Below are 16349 nucleotides of genomic sequence, written 5' to 3'. Positions count from 1 at the left end.
GTCGGACTCCGCCGCCCTTTGCGTTCGCCGCCCGCTCGCCCATCTCCTGCGATGCCCGAGCCCCGCAGCCCTTCGCACGCCCCGCGCCGAGCTCGCCGCCCCCCAGGACCTCGCTGCCGCCACCGCCGCCATGAACCTCCGGCGAGCTCCGAACGCCCAGATCCCGTCGATCTTCACCACCCTCACCCGGATCCGGCCTCCCCTCCAGCAGATCCGCCTCTCCGGCGCCGTCCCTGCCATCTCCGGCCATCCTCCGGCGAGATCCGCCCGGGTGGACCAGATCCACCACGTCGCCGAACCAAACACCTCCGCCGTCCTGGATATCTTCGTCCCGATCCTCGTCGTCCAGTTTTTCCGCGGGGTATAAATTTTCACTAAGTCCCGAATCCCTGCAGTATTTTCATGTCCTGTTCATCGCATCATAACTCCATGCATACTGCCCCGTTTTGTGCGTGTAATATGTCAAATTGTTCGTTGTGAGATGCTCTTCATTTTGTTCCATTGCACCATGTTCATTTGAGTGCATCTTGATGCCTGAATCAACGTTGCAAGAGTGCTATGCGATGTTAACGTGCTGAAACTGTTATAACATGCTCATTTGTCATTTTTGCCAGGTTTGATGTGTGCATCCTATGAGCTTGATGTCTACATGTGTTTTGATCTATGTCATGCCATCTTTACAGAGGTGCCATCCATGTATTTTTTGTGAGTTGTGTGCTGAGTGCATCGAGCTTGTAAAGTAGGGTACTTACTGTTGCTGTTTTCCCGACTGATTCTGTTATATTTTGTTGCTATGTAAACCTGCTGCTACAAGTCATTCTATGCATAATCTGGAGATGTTCATTAAGGATGTTTTGTTATACTCCCTCCCTTCCTAAATATTTGTCTTTCTAGAGATTTCAACAAATGACTACATACGAAGTAAAATGAGTGAATCTACATTCTAAAATATGTCTACATACATTCGTATGTTGTAGTCCATTTGAATGTCTAGAAAGACAAGTATTTAGGAACGGAGGGAGTACATGTCATGATCTATCCATTCATGCCCCTGTTTGCATTTATAGCCTGATGTAGCTTGTTGTAATCTTGCTCTTAAAGTTGCTAAATGATGTTGCTGTCAGCCTGTTAACATTAAGTTCAATGTTGCCATGATTGTTGCTAGTGATTCATGCACCCTATGAACTTGCTCTTGCCATGCTTAGCTTCATAAACATGTCTTCTTACTATTGGTTGCCTTGCCATGCCATGTATTGCTCTGTGGTGAGTGGTTCAAGCTCGCCAACATGCCTACTTATTGTTGTTCCTGCCATGTATGAATCTGTCATATTATTTGCCATGTTTACATGGGTGCCATCATATTTTCTGTGCCCTTTTGGCTCATGGTCAGTAAGGGACATTTGTTCTATGAGTTTAGTAGATTCATACCATGCATTTTTTGCCATGATAAGTTCCTGTAACATGTTGTTTGATAGCTCTAAACATTGCAACCTGATGTTATTTCTGCAAAGTCTGAAACTATTAATATATGCAATCTTGCCATGTGTGTTTGAGCATGTTCTAGTAGTTTCTGGAGATAGTTCAGTGTTCATCTTTTGTCATGCTTTACCTGTACTTCATGCCCATGCCTTTTGTTATTACGTTGAGATGCCGTAGCTTGTCGTTTTGGTGCTTACAATATGCCTAGTTGCTGTTTTGGACAGCTTGTCCTTTAAACTTGTATAGAGTGTATGTGTTGAACCGTTGCTCCGTTTTGAGTGTGCTCTATATGAAACTTGCTTGATTTTGCATGTAGTTTCATATTATCATGTTGCATCCTTTTTTTGGTGTGTTTGCTTGATGTTTGTATGCATTTTGCATCAATGCCATGTTTAACTTGTTTTGCTCATATCTTCTAGGCCGTAGCTCCGAACTAAATGAACTTTATATGTAACTTGACTAGAATCTCGTGTAGATCATCTTGGTGCATCTTAACTTGCTGTTTAACAACTCCAACTTAATGTTTGTTCAGATCTGGACCAACTTTGAAACGTGCATATGAGGACTTATCGGAATTGTTATATGTTGTTCCCGGCCTCATTTAAACTTGCTTTGATGTGTTGCTCTTGTATGCATCATCTTTCGCCATGAGTAGCTTCATGTAGCCTTGTCATGCATCATACTGGGTTGAGCATCATGCCTTGTTCATGTGTGGTGTGTTTACTATGTTGTGTTCTTCTTCTCGATAGTTGCCGTTTCGTTGCGATCCTGAGGATTCGTTCGTCTACGCTTGGTTCGTCTTCGTGGCTTCATCTTATTCATGGACCTCGTTATTCTTCCTTGCGGGATTTCAGGCAAGATGACCGCTACCTTGGATCTCACTACTATCATTGCTATGCTAGTTGCTTCGTTCTATCACTTTGCTGCGCTACCTATCATTTGCTCTTCAAGCCTCCCAATTTGCCATGTCAGCCTCTAACCTTTGACACCCTTCCTAGCAAACCGTTGTTTGGCTATGTTACCGCTTTGCTCAACCCCTCTTATAGCGTTGTTAGTTGCAGGTGAAGTTGAAGATTGCTCCATGGTGGACATGGTTATGTTGGGATATCACAATATCTCTTATATTATTGATGCATCTATATACTTGGTAAAGGGTGGAAGGCTCGGCCTTATGCATGGTGTTTTGTTCCACTCTTGCCACCCTAGTTTCCGTCATACCGGTGTTATGTTCCCGGATTTTGCGTTCCTTACGCGGTCGGGTGATTTATGGGATCCCCTCGACAGTTCGCTTTGAATAAAACTCCTCCAGCAAGACCCAACCTTGGTTTTACCATTTGCCTCACCACCACCTACTTTTCCCTTGGGAGTCGCTCTCTCTAGGGTCATCTTTATTATAGCCCCCCCGGGCCAATGCTTGTCTAAGTGTTGGTCCAAACTAGAGCACCGTGCGGGACCATCCCTTGGCAACTTGGGTTACGTCGGTACCTGTACGCTTAGCTTATCCGGTGTTGCCCTGAGAACGAGATATGTGCAGCTTCTATCGGGCTTGTCGGCGCATCGGGCGGTCTTGCTGGTCTTGTTTTACCATTGTCGAAATGTCTTGTAAACCGGGATTCCGAGACTGATCGGGTCTTCCTGGGAGAAGGAATATCCTTCGTTGATCGCAAGAGCTTATCATGGGCTCCCCTGCAGGGTATAAACTTTCGAGAGCCGTGCCCGCGGTTATGTGGCAGATGGGAATTTGTTAATGTCCGGTTGTAGATAACTTGACACCAGATCCGAAATAAAATGCATCAACCGCGTGTGTAGCCGTGATGGTCTCTTTTCGGCGGAGTCCGGGAAGTGAACACGGTCTTTGGGTTATGTTTGACGTAAGTAGGAGTTCAGGATCACCTCTTGATCATTGCTAGCTTCACGACCGTTCCATTGTTTCTCTTCTCGCTCTCATTTGCGTATGTTAGCCACCATATATGCTTAGCCGCTGCTGCAACCTCACCACTTTACCCCTTCCTTTCCCATTAAGCTTTGCTAGTCTTGATACCCATGGTAATGGGATTGCTGAGTCCTCGTGGCTCACAGATTACTACAACAACAGTTGCAGGTACAGGTTATGCGATGATCATGACACGAGAGCGATGCTTGCGTATTTTGGAGTTCTTCTTCTGCTTCTTCTTCGATCAGGGGATAGGTTCCAGGTCGGCAGCCTGGGCTAGCATGGTGGATGTCGTTTGAGCTTCTGTTTGTGTTTCATCCGTAGTCGGATGTTGGTCTTATGTATGATGTATTGTTGTATTCATGTGGCATTGTATGCCTCTTGTATGTATCCCCATCTATTATGTAATGTTGATGTAATGATATCCACCTTGAAAAAGTGTTTCAATATGCGGTTCTATCCTTGGTGGGACCTTCGAGTCTCTTTAGGATAGTATCGCATATTGGGCGTGACAAGACCCTTCGAGGACCAAACCCACTAAAACCTCCTTTAAAGGTGTCATCCCAGGTGTAGAGGCCTATTGCACGGGCTCAATCGCACTGGAAGTGGTCTTCGGATCTCCGAATAACTTCCGAAGCGAGGAGTTAATCTTCAATATCGTCCCATTCCACAGTGGCTATCACGCACTGCTCGGACGAACCGCATTTGCCAAATTCAATGCGGTACCGCATTATGCATACCTCAAGCTCAAAATGCCAGGACCTCGGGGGGTTATAACAGTCAATGGAAACACAGAACGCTCGCTCCACACGGAGGAGCATATTGTGGCCCTCGCAGGAGAGGCGCAAAGCAGCCTTCTAAGGCAAACCGCCAATTCGGCGATAAAGCCCCCGGACACCTTCAAGAGAGTCCGGAGTAACCTGCAACAGGATTGCCTGGCACGTTCAGAGCTCGCCTAGCAATTCGGCCTCCGTCCTAGTCCCAGTCAAGCGATGAAATTTGTGCCGCACGTACATAATTACGCACTAAAAATACCATGGGCACAGGCGGAGGCACGGCTATGGCACATTCCAGAATGCGGCTCAACCGCCCCAGGGGCTGTATACCTTTTTCATTTTCTCTCTTTCAGGACTTTACTCTAGGGAAGCCCTTTCCGGCAGTTTGATTGCTGGACGCATTACGGAAAGGAAGTTCCAAGGAAGCAAGAAGCCCTGATGTACAAGGGAATTCCCAGGTGGTCTCCTATAACGACCAATGTACCTGTTCTCACATACCCATACGCAGCTTGCCCTTGGATAGGACATGTCAAATAGTCCTATTTTTTGCTTATCGCACTACTTGTATCAATACGCTTCGACGTATTATTTAAATAACAATGCATAGCATTAGTCTATTATTGCATTACCCTTCTTCTTTCTTGTCTGTTTATTTACGACAACTTGCACCCGTACATTTTGATACGACCAGTACGCCAGGGGCTTCAGTATACCCCATAATACGGCGTGAGAAGTCCGAACACTTTCAACAGTGCGGCACCCCGAACTTATAGCATTATATGCATCAGCTCCGAATCATGTCTTGGGTCAATAGTTGGGTTTGCCCGGCTCCCATGTTTTGGTACCTTACGTTCTGCTATATCGGCTAAGGTAGTGCTGGGAGAACTACTGTGATTGTGTCCCGGTTATTCCGGACGAGCACCTCAGTAGAGAAAGTCGGAAACTGACTGTCATGATAAGGCGAGAGCTGGTCGCTGTTCGAGAGGTCTCAAATCCTTAAAGATTTTTTCCGCTTCGGGCGAGGAGTCGGCCTTGTCCGACTTAGGCGTGTATAGCGCCCCAAATTCGGCCTTCCGAATACTAGGGGCTTCGCCAAAATTTAAAATTGTAGACTTCTATGGCTAAGTGAGAGTGATAAAGCCTTATAGTCCGATTGCCTGGTTCATTGTGCTGAACACCTCCCTCGAAGGACCCAAAATTGGGAAAAAGAGTGCTCAGGTTTATCCCGAACACCACGGTACTAGTTACACGGGGGCAGAAGCCAATGACTGGCCAACTCTCAGATTTTATAAATGGCCGCACAGAAGGTAATATTTTAAATTGAAAAAGCGCTGCATAGCGCAAATGAACCAGTTTCACATTAAAGGATCACATGAGCACGTTCATTCAAAAGTTACATCTTTAGCACATTCCTCCGCCACAAGGCGGGAACCCTTCAGGACACTGTCGTAATACATCTTGGGGCGGCGATGCTCCTTGCCCTCTGGCGGCCCCTCCTTCACCAGCTTCATGGCATCCAGCTTCGCCCAGTGCACCTTCGCCCGGGCAAAAGCCCGGCGCGCACCCTCGATGCAGACGGACCGCTTTATGACTTCAAGCCGTGGGCAGGCATCTACAAGCCGCCTCACCAGACCGAAGTAGCTGTCAGGCAGGGGATCGCCAGGCCACATCCGGAATATAAGACCCTTCATGGCCAGTTCGGACGCCTTGTGAAGCTCGACCGCTTCAGCTGGTCGCTCACGAGCATTGGGTGTTCGGTCCCAGTATACTGAGACCAGAACAACTTTTCCATCGAGCTCCCCTCCTCAGCTCGGTAAAACTCCGCGGCATCCGACACACTGCAGGGAAGATCTGCGAACGCTCCTGGAGAGCTCCGAATTCGGGTAAGTAAAAGGAAAGTTTCCCTCGCATGCTTGCTTTGCATAATGAATGCCTTACTCGCTGCTATCTTCTTAACCGCCTCAATCTCCTGGAGGGCCTTGTGGGCTTCAGCCTTGGCGTTTTTTGTGCTTTCGAGGGCCTTCGCAAGCTCGAACTCTCGCGTCTTAGAGTCAAGCTCCAAGGACTTGTGTTTTTTGACGAGAGCCTAGAGCTCTTGCCGCACCTCGCCTACACGAGCTTCTTGCTTTTCTTGATCGATTCGCTCCTTGGATGCTTTGTCTTCGGCCTCGGACAGCGCCTTCTTCAGGGTTGCCACTTCGGTCGTGACCCCTGGAAAATTCATGATGATCCTATTATTTTACAACCAAATTTATTTTTAATATATAGACAGGGTATCGCTTACCTTTGTTCTCTTCGAGCTGCCTCTTGGTAAGGCCGAGCTCTTCCTTGGACCACTCAAGGTCCTGCTTCAGTGCAGCGACCTCCGCAGTACATGCGGCAGCGGCCAACAGTGAAGCCTGCATATGCACATAGACATATTCTGATTAGACTCCTGAGTAATTACTTGATCCTCTATTCGGCCTTTCTTCGCGAGCAAACAGAGCATCAGGGGCTACTGTCTATGCGGTAATATTTTACTATAAGTTGATTACTTACCTCAAAGCCTGTTAGGAGGCTGGCACAAGCTTCGGTTAGTCCGTTTTTGACGGACTGAACCTTCTCAATCACCGCACTCATGATAGTGCGGTGCTCTTCATCGATGGAAGCACCGTGAAGCGCTTCCAGCAAGTTGTCCGGTGCCTCTGGATGGATAGAGGCCACCGGCACGGGTGGCTTTCCCCTCTTAACGGGGAGTCGCCTGCCGGAGTCCGGAACCACTGGAGGTTCCGGCACAGTGTTCGGCCGGAAGCCGAACTTGGAGCCCGTGGGAGTCTTGCTCCCTTTACGCCCAGGGTCCGGAAGGTCACCTCACATCTGGGACTACCTCCCCTTGGCTCGGTACCCTTTGAGACAACACCTCGACGTTGTCCGTGGGGCGAGGGGTGGAGGCGGTCGGAAGTGAATCGCTATTCATGTCCGACGGGTCCAAAGAGCCATCCGAAGAGGATACGTCAATGTGGGCTTTGGGCGGACTGCACAATCATGTTTGACATAAGAGTAATATTGCAAAATATACCAGAACTATTATGGTATCCGGATACTTACAACTTCGCTAGGGGCTTGTCTCTGAGCAGCCACTCCTCGTCGCTGTCAGCGGCTGTTGTGGAGTAGTCCGGAGGGAGGGTCCTCCCTTTTTGGACCCTTCGGCCTCCCCGGTTGGGGCGGCCTTCCTTTTCTTGTCTCCCCTGGCTGGGGGGGAGCTTTCCTCTTCCTCCTCCTCGTTTTCGTGGGAGGAGTGCGTCTCGGAGTTATCAGACGAAGAGTCTGATATAACCCTGCGCCGGAGACCCTTTCGGGTCCCCGTGGCCTTCTTCTTGGCCTTCTTCTCCGGCACCTCATAAGGTGCCGGAACCAGCATATCCATTAGGAGAGCATCTGCTGGATCTTCGGGCAGGGGAGCCGAACAATCGATCCGCTCCGCTGTCTCTACCCAGTCCTGTTAATGGCATGGAGGCTTAGATCCCGCACATGATTAAACTGGGGCAAATGTGAATTGGGAGGGCGCTTTGCGCTGAGTCCGCGGTCCTCGGTAAGGGGAGGAGGTACCTCGGCGCCCTTGAACAGAACCCTCCAGACATCCTTGTGCGTCATGCCGAAGAGCTCTCGCAGCGTCTGGTGCTCGTCCGGGTTGAACTCCCACAATGTGAATGCCCGTCTTTGACACGGGAGGATCTGGCGGAACAACATGACTTGGACCACGTTGACGAGCTTGATTTTCTTGCTCATCATGTTTTTGATACATGCCTGGAGTCCGGTCAGCTCTACCGAGGAACCCCAGGATAGGCCCTTCTCTTTCCAGGAGGTGAGCCGCATGGGGATTCCAGATCGAAATTTGGGGGCCGCCACCCAGTTGGTGTCGCGCGGCTCGGCGATGTAGAACCACCCCGATTGCCACCCCTTTATGGTCTCCACATAGGAGCCTTCGAGCCATGTGACATTGGGCATTTTGCCCACCATGGCGCCTCCGCACTCCGCTTGCTGGCCGACCACCACCTTCGGTTTAACATTGAAGGTCTTCAGCCACAGGCCGAAGTGGGGCCTGATGCGGAGGAAAGCCTCGCACACGACGATAAACACCGAGATGTTGAGGATGAAATTGGGGGCTAGATCGTGAAAATCCAGACCATACTAGAACATGAGCCCGCGGACGAACGGGTGGAGGAGAAATCCCAGTCCACGGACAAAGTGGGTAAGGAACACTACCCTCTCATGGGGTTCGGGCGTAGGAATGATCTGCCCCGCATCTGGCAGCCGGTGCGCGATGTCCGCGGCCAGATATCCGGCCTCCCGTAGCTTTGTGATGTTCTCCTCCGTGACGGAGGAGACCATCCACTTGCCTCCCGCTCTGGACATGCTTGGAGTGGTTTGAGGAGGAAGACGCAAACTTGGGCGCTGGAGCTTGAGTGTGCGAGAATGGATAAGCGAGGAAGAAGAAGGCATGGGTAAAAAGGGTGAATCCTTGTCCCTTTATAAAGACGGTAGAACTGTACGCCTCCCCACTTGCCTGGTAAATTTGCTTATTCCCCAAGAGCCGTAATTGATGGCGCGGTTGGGTTACCCACACCCGTATTGATGAGAATCCCGTGATAAGGGGACATGATCTCTACTTTGACAAGACGTGCCAAGGAAACCACCTCGCAATATGTGCAGTGGCTGGTTGTGAAAAATGGTTCGAATAAAGACCGGGCCGTTGTGTGATGTCTTGTTGCCAAATGTGTCAGCAGATTAGATTGGTGGTATATTGTTCTCTCTACGGTGGTATGTGGAATTTATTTTGCAGAGCCGGACTATCCTTGTGTTCAAAATTTTCTATGGAGTATTCGAAGGAAGAACCCACCTTGCAATGCCGAAGATAATCTGCGTGCCAGACTCATCGTCATTGAAGCCTGGTTCAGGGGCTACTGAGGGAGTCCTGGATTAGGGGGTCTCCGGACAGCCGGACTATATCCTTTGGCCGGACTGTTGGACTATGAAGATACAAGATTGAAGACTTCATCCCGTGTCCGGATGGGACTCTCCTTGGCGTGGAAGGCAAGCTTGGCAATACGGATATGTAGATCTCCTCCTTTGTAATCGACTCTTTGTAACCCTAGCCCCCTCCGATGTCTATATAAATCGGAGGGTTTTAGTCCATAGGACGAACAACAATCATACCATAGGCTGCTTCTAGGGTTTAGCATCTACGATCTCGTGGTAGATCAACTCTTGTAATACTCATATCATCAAGATCAATCAAGCAGGAAGTAGGGTATTACCTCCATTGAGAGGGCCCGAACCTGGGTAAACATTGTGTCCCTCGCCTCCTGTTACCATCCGCCTTAGATGCACAGTTCGGGACCCCCTACCCGAGATCCGCCGGTTTTGACACCGACAATAGGCCCTAAAGTCACGGAACCCACAAGTTGATCACAATAATATAAATCAAGTAACTCAATTAGATATCCCAATGTCACTATAGATATCCTCATGCAAAACACATATTAAGTGCTCTCAAATCCTTAAAGACTATCCGATAAGAAAACTCCAAAGGGAAAACTCAATTCATCAAGAAGATAGAGAGGGGAAAAACTCCATTTGATTCATCTATGTCAACAAAGCCCGTGTTACATCAAGATCGTTCCATCTCAAGAACGAGAGAGAGAGAGAGAGAGAGAGAGAGAGAGAGAGAGAGAGAGATACAACACATAGCTACTGGTACATACCCTCAACCCCGAGGGAGGACTACTCCCTCCTCATCATGGTGGTCGCGGGGATGATGAAGATGGCCACCGGTGATGATTCCCCCCTCCGGCGGAATGCCGAAGAAGGGCTCTAGATTGGATCTCGTGGTTCTGGAACTGGCGGCGGCTGGAACAAAATTTCGTCGATTCCCCTAGGGTTTTTGGAATATTTGGGCATTTATAGAGCAAAGAGGCGCGCCCTGGTGGGTTGTGCCCCCCTCTGGGCAACCCCCCAGGTGCTTCCAACTTAATGTCTTCTGGTCCAAAAAATATCTCCAAAAAGTTTTGCTGCATTTGGACTCCGTTTGATATTGATTTTCTGCGATGTAAAAAACAAGCAAAAACAGGAACTGGCACTGGGCACTATGTCAATAGGTTAGTCCCAAAAAATGATATAAAGTTGCTATAAAATGATTGTAAAACATCCAAGAATGATAATATAACAACATGGAACAATAAAAAATTATAGATACGTTGGAGACGTATCAGCATCCCCAAGCTTAATTCCTGCTCGTCCTCGAGTAGGTAAATGATAAAAACAAAATTTTTGATGTGGAATGCTCCCTATCATGTGCATCACATATTCTTTTATTTTTTTAGCATGGACATATGGACTTTTATATGGTTCAAAGGAATAGTCTAGTTTTGACATGAAGGTTTCAATACTCAAGCATATCAACAAGCAACCATGTCTTTCAAAATATCAATACTAAAGCAAGTTATCCCTAGCCCATTATGCTCAATCATTGATCCATTCGTGAAACACACTCACATATTAGCTACACCAAATGCTCAAGTACGATCATAGTGCCCCTTAGTTGGTGCTTTATAAGAGAAGATGGAGACTCAAATAAAAATAAAAATTGCATAGAGTAAATATAAAGGCCCTTCGCAGAGGGAAGTAGGGATTTGTAGAGGTGCCAGAGCTCAAAGCAAAAAGATAGAGATAAAACATTTTGGGTGGCATGCTTTTCCTGTCAACGAAAACGATTGAGTAGTTCCCAATACTTTCCATGCTAGATATATCATAGGCGGTTCCCAAACAGAAAATAAAGGTTATTCCTTTTTCCACCATACTTTCACATTCCACGGCTAACCGAATCCACGGGTGTCGTCCATACCAACACTTTCCAAGGAATTTATTATTTGACAACATTAAGTAAATTCATTTTTCATTTCAGGGCTGGGCATCCCTAATACCTTTGCCGTACTCTCGTGCAATGACAAGTGAATAAACACCCATCTTGAGAATAACATATCTAGCATGAAAAAATATCAGCCACCCCCTAATGTTTCATGAGCGGTACGAGCACACAAAAGAGAAATTTATTTCGAAATTTAGAGATGGCACATACAAATTTTCTTAGAACGGCAAAAGAATACCGCATATAGGTAGGTATAGTGGACTCATATGGCAAAACTGGGTTTAAGGATTTGGATGCACAAGTAGTGATCATACTTAGTGCAAGTGAAGGCTAGCAAAAAATCGAGAAGCATCCAACCAAGAAACAAAAAAATCTCATAAGCGAGCATTAAGCATAACTAACACCGAATAATGCACCACAAGTAGGATGTAATTTCCTTGCATAATTATGGATTGCCGTGCTTGCATAGGGAATCACAAACCTTAACACCAATATTCTTACTAAAGCATCGTTTCTCATCAACATGACTCACATATCACTATCGTCATATCTCAAAACTATTACAAAGAATCAAGTTTATTTTGTCCAATGATCTTCATGAAAGTTTTTATTATACCCCTCTTGAATATCTATCACTTTGGGACTAGTTTCATATGTTCCAATTGCTTTTTTACAAGCTCAAACAAATTCAAGTGAAGAACATGAGCATAAAAATTTTCATCTCTGAAAATAATATAAGTGAAGCATGAGAGAATTGACAAACTACTCCAAAAAGATATAAGTGAAGATCAAATGAGTATTTAAGTAAATGGGTAGCTATTTGAAGACTCTCTCTTATTTAAAAGTTTCAGATCTAAGTATTTTATTAAAACAGCAAGAAAAAAAATGACATTCTAAGGATAGCACACATCATGTGAAGAAGCAAAAACTTAGGCTCAACCGATGCTAACACATAATTGTTGAAGAAGAAAGGTGGGATGCCTACCGGGGCATCCCCAAGCTTAGATGCTTGAGACTTCTTGGAATATTAAATTGGGATGCCTTGGGCATCCCCAAGCTTGAGCTTTTGTGTCTCCTTAATTCCTCTCATATCACGGTTTCCCTAAATCTCAAAAGCTTCATCCACACAAAACTCAACAAGAACTCGTGAGATAAGTTAGTATAAATCAATGCAAAACCTTATCATTCTCTACTATAGCAAATCACTAAAATTATTATTTGACATTGCATACTAAATGTCTCTGCATATTTAATACTCCTATCCTCAAATAGGATCATTAAACAAGCAATCATATGCAAACAATGCAACCATAACAGCAATCTGCCAAAACAGTATAGTCTGTAAAGAATGCAAGATTCATCATACTTCCCTAACTCCAAAAATTCTGAAAAATTACCACACTGTAGAAAATTTATTATAGCTTACTATGCAAAAAGTTTCAACATTTTATCACATTATTACTTCTCTGGGAATTTTTGCAACAGCAAGAAACTTTCTGTTTTGAAACAGCAACTCATATACTTGTAGAATAAGGATGTGGAAAGCTATCCTTGACACTTATATTGAAGTAAAAGATGCAAAAAATTATTTTAAATAATAGCAAGAAAATCCTAGCAAAATAAAATGACGCTCCAAGCAAAACTCATATCATGTGATGAATGAAAATATAGCTCAAAATAAGGTTACCGATAATGTTGGAGACGAAAGAGGGGATGCCTTTCGGGGCATCCCCAAGATTAGTTGCTTGGATCTTCCTTGAATATTACCTTGGGGTGCCTTGGGCATCCCCAAGCTCAGCTCTTGTCACTCCTTATTCTCCTCATATCGACATCTCACCCAAAACTTGAAAACTTCAATCACACAAAACTTAACGGAACTTCGTGAGATAGGTTAGTATGATAAAGAGCAAACCATTCACTTTGGTACTGTCAAAGAAAAGATTAATAGTTGTTCTCACACAATGCCTACTGTAGCCTATCATTTCCACAATTTATATTGAGCAATATTAGCCATAGAAACTAGAAAACAAGCAAACTATGCATTGAAAACAGAATCTGTCACAAACAGAACACTCTGAATTAATCTGTACTCCAACCATACTTCTGTAACTCCAAAAATTCTGAAAATTTAGTACAACGTAGATAATTTATATATCTATCGCCTTAAAAAAATTCAGATGAAAATCACAGTCCAGTGAATTTTCAAAATTCCTGGACTGAGCGCAAAAGTTTCTGTTTTTGCACAGATTCAAGTCAACTATCATCCACACTATCCCAAAGGCTTTTCTTGGCACTTTATTGAAACAAAAGCAATAAAACATGATTAATGCAGTAGCATAATCTTGTGAACACACGAAAGCAGTATGGGTAAATGTTGGGTTGTCTCCCAACAAGCGCTTTTCTTTAAGGCCTTTTAGCTAGGCATGATAATTTCAATTATGCTCGCATAAAAGATAAGAATTGAAACATGAGGAGAGCATCATGAAGCATATATAAAACACATTTAAGCCTAACCCACTTCCTATGTTTGGGGATTTTGTGAGCAAGCAATCCATGAGAACAAGAACCAACTTGCATAGGAAGGCAAAACAAGTACAACTTCAAAACAATCAACACAGAGAGAAGAAACTTGATATTATTGAGATATGTAAGAGCATATGTTCCTCTCTCATAATAATTTTCAGAAACATAATGAATGGATTCAAAAATATAACCACCACATACAACACTCTTTTCATGATGCACAAGCATAGAAGATTTATTACTCTTTATGGCACACATGTCATAATAATAATCATCATAGATAGCAACTTTATTGTCATAGTCAATTGAAACCTCTTCCAAAATAGTGGATGTATCACTAAATAAAGTCATGACCTCTAAAAATCCGCTTTCATCATTGTGATCATCATAAATAGGAGGCATGCTATCATCATAATAAATTTTCTTATCGAAAGTAGAAGGAATCAAAGGATCATATCCATTACACAAAGCATCCCCAAGCTTAGGACAAGCATTATTTCCAGCAAATAAATCTTCAAACATTTCATACTCATCAAACATAGCATCCCCAAGCTTGTGGTTTTGCATATCATCACAATCATTCTTATCAATAGCATGAATGGAACCAATAGTATAGCAAACATTATTATCATATTCTTCCAAGCAAGTGCTAAAAAGATTTTCAAGATCATAAGAGATATCATTGTCTTCCCAATCATAATCATTACAACAAGTAGTAGGCATCACAAAATCATACTCAATATCATCATCTTCCATCAACATATTCGATTCACTTTCATGAGGCACAATGGTGATGGGAGCAATATTACTTGGAAGAGTTACCTTTTTACCTATACTTCTCCTTCTTTTCCCTTTTTTCTTCCCCACCTCACGTATGGGTTTAATCAATTTTTTTGAGCTTCTTGTTGAAGAGATTGATTGGATAGGAAGCTCCTCCTCGTTACCTGATTCATCATGATAAACACTAGGAGGGTATTGGGAAATATTTTCCCTTTCATTAGTACTCTCTTCATATTCTATTTGTTTTCTTGTCCTTAGATAGTTGGCAATATAAGGATTCTCAATGCAATTTACTACACAAAACATATAAATTTCCTCTAGATCAAAATCAAGAAATCTCTTGAGATTAAATTTTAGAATACCCTCAGTTATACATTTCATTTCTTCATACCCCAAAAGAAGACTAAGCTCTTTATGATGCTCAAAGGTAATCAAGTTATCACAATTTTTGGATACAATTTGATCATGAAACAATTTGCATTGGAGATTTAAATGACCACGTTCATTGCAAAGTTCACAAGGATGGCGAGAAAAATTAAATCTTTCAGCACAATCATTTGGCCTCTCTTGCAACTTTTTCATTTCTAAATATTTATGCTTCTTACAAAATCAATCTTCCCTTTTTCGTGTGCATTTGCACTCCCAATCCACTCCGCAAAAATTGACATTCTTATAGGAGACATCATTGTCATGACTAATGCAATCATCATTAACATCATGGATAATCAAAGAATTCATACTAGCAATATTGTAGTCATGCCCATCATCCAATGTTTTTATGCCATAAATTTTGTTGAATTCTTTCTCTAGCAATTGAGCACAATTATCGGAATCCTTATTCTCAAGATAGACATTATAAAGATAAAGAACAACCTAAGGTAACCCAATCTCCATTTTTTTGCAGTTTTCTGTTATAAAACCAAACTAGTGATAAAACAAAAAACTAAAAGTTTCAATTACAAGATCTAAAGATATACCTTCATGCACTCACTTCCCCGGCAACGGCGCCAGGAAAGAGCTTGATGTCTACTATGCAACTTTATTCTTGTAGACTCGTGTTGGGCCTCCAAGCATAGAGTTTTGTAGGAGCTAAGGTTTATCAATCCATGGGAGGCGTAGGATGAAGATGGTCTCTCTTAAACAACCCTGCAACCAAATACAAGAAATCTCTTGTGTCCCCAACGCACCCAATACAATGGAAAATTGTATAGGTGCACTAGTTCGGCAAAGAGATGGTGATAAAAGTGTAATATGGATGGTAGATATGTATTTTTATAATCTGAATAAATAAAAATAGCAAGGTAGCAATTGATAAAACAGAGCACAAACAGTATTGCAATCCTTGAAAACAAGGCCTAGGGTCCATACTTTCACTAGTGTGATCTCCCAACAATGTTAGACATAGTTGAACCATATGCAAATCCCTCAAGTGCGGTGTAGAGTTCACTCCAAAATTACTTGTTGTATAGAAATTGTTGTTGGGCACGAAACCACCAAAAAGCTATTCTTTAGAATAACACCTTAAGATGCAAATCAACCAAAGCCCTAATGTCACCTAGATATTCCAATGTCACCGCAAATATCCGTGGGTTTGGTTATACGATAAGCATCACACAATTTTAGATTTATCTATTTGATTCCCAAGGAGTGCCCTAAAATATCTATCGGAGAGTCAAGATGAGAACGTGTGCCAACCCCTATGCATAGGCCCTAAAGTCACGAAACCCGCAAGTTGATCACAATAATATACATCAAGTAACTCAATTAGATATCCCAATGTCACTAAAGATATCCTCATGCAAAACACATATTAAGTGCTCTCAAATCCTTAAAGACTCAATCCGATAAGAAAACTTCAAAGGGAAAACTCACTTCATCAAGAAGATAGAGAGGGGAAAAACTCCATATGATTCATCTATGTCAACAAAGTCTGCGTTACATCAAGATCGTT

Source organism: Triticum dicoccoides, chromosome 1B, assembly GCF_002162155.2.
Source record: "Triticum dicoccoides isolate Atlit2015 ecotype Zavitan chromosome 1B, WEW_v2.0, whole genome shotgun sequence".
Classification (NCBI taxonomy): Eukaryota; Viridiplantae; Streptophyta; class Magnoliopsida; order Poales; family Poaceae; genus Triticum; species Triticum dicoccoides.
The sequence above is the reverse complement of the archived record's forward strand: the minus strand, read 5'-3'. Positions refer to the sequence as shown.